Here is a 1,812-nt window from a genome sequence, read left to right as displayed (position 1 = left end):
CAACAACAAGAACAACAAGAACAACAAGAACAACAAGGGCAACAAGAGCAACAAGAACAACAAGAACAACAAGATCAACAAGATCAACAAGAACAACAAGAACAACAAGATCAACAAGATCAACAAGAACAACAAGATCAACAAGATCAACAAGAACAGTAAGATCAACAAGAACAACAAGAACAACAAGAACAACAAGAACAACAAGAACAACAAGAACAACAAGAACAACAAGAACAACAAGAACAACAAGAACAACAAGAACAACAAGAACAACAAGAACAACAAGAACAACAAGAACAACAAGAACAACAAGAACAACAAGAACAACAAGAACAACAAGAACAACAAGAACAACAAGAACAACAAGAACAACAAGAACAACAAGAACAACAAGAACTACAAGAACAACAAGAACAACAAGAACAACAAGAACAACAAGAACAACAAGAACAACAAGAACAACAAGAACAACGAAAACAACGAGAACAACGAGAACAACGAGAACAACGAGAACAACGAAACCAACGAGACCAACGAGACCAACGAGAACAACGAGGACAACGAGGACAACGAGGACAACGAGAACAACGAGAACAACGAGAACAACGAGAACAACAAGAACAACAAGAACAACAAGAACAACAACAAGAACAACAAGAACAACAACAAGAACAACAACAAGAACAACAAGAACAACGAGAACAACGAGAACAACGAGAACAACAAGAACAACAAGAAGAACAAGAACAACAACAAGAACAACAACAAGAACAACAAGAACAACAACAAGAACAACAAGAACAACAAGATCAACAAGATCAACAAGAACATCAAGAACAACAAGCACAACATCATCAACAACAACAACAAGAGCAACATGAACAGTAAGAACAACAAGAACAACAAGAACAACAAGAACAACAAGAACAACAAGAACAACAAGAACAACAAGAACAACAAGAACAACAAGGACAACAACAACAATAACAACAACAAGAACAACAAGAACAGCAAGAGCAACAACAACAACAACAAGAACAACAAGAACAACAACAACATGAAGAACAAGAACATCAACAACCAGAACAACAAGAACAACAACAGCAACAAGAGCAACAAGAGCAACAAGAGCAACAAGAACAACAAGAACAACAAGAACAACAAGAACAACAAGAACAACAAGAGCAACAAGAACAACAAGAACAACAATAACAACCGGAACAACAAGAACAACCCGAACAACAAGAACAACAAGAACAACCAGAACAACAAGAACAACCAGAACAACAACAACAAGAACAACAAGAACAACAACAACAACAAGAACAACAAGAACAAGAACAACAAGAACAACATGAACAACAAGAACAACAAGAACAACAAGAACAACAAGAACAACAAGAACAACAAGAACAACAAGAACAATAAGAATAACAAGAACAACAAGAACAACAAGAACAACAAGAACAACAAGAACAACAAGAACAACAAGAACAACAAGAACAACAAGAACAACATGAACAACAAGAACAACAAGAACAACAAGAACAACAAGAACAACAAGAACAACAAGGACAACAACAACAAGAACAACAAGGACAACATCATCAACAACAACAACTAGAACAACAAGGACACCATCATCAACAACAACAACAAGAACAACATGACCAGTAAGAACAACAAGAACAACAAGAACAACAAGAGCAACAAGAACAACAAGCACAACAAGAACAACAAGGACAACAACAACAAGAACAACAAGGACAACATCATCAACAACAACAACAAGAACAACATGAACAGTAA

Source organism: Megalopta genalis, unplaced genomic scaffold (genome assembly GCF_051020955.1).
Source record: "Megalopta genalis isolate 19385.01 unplaced genomic scaffold, iyMegGena1_principal scaffold0035, whole genome shotgun sequence".
NCBI lineage: Eukaryota > Metazoa > Arthropoda > Insecta > Hymenoptera > Halictidae > Megalopta > Megalopta genalis.
Note: the sequence above shows the minus strand (reverse complement) of the source record.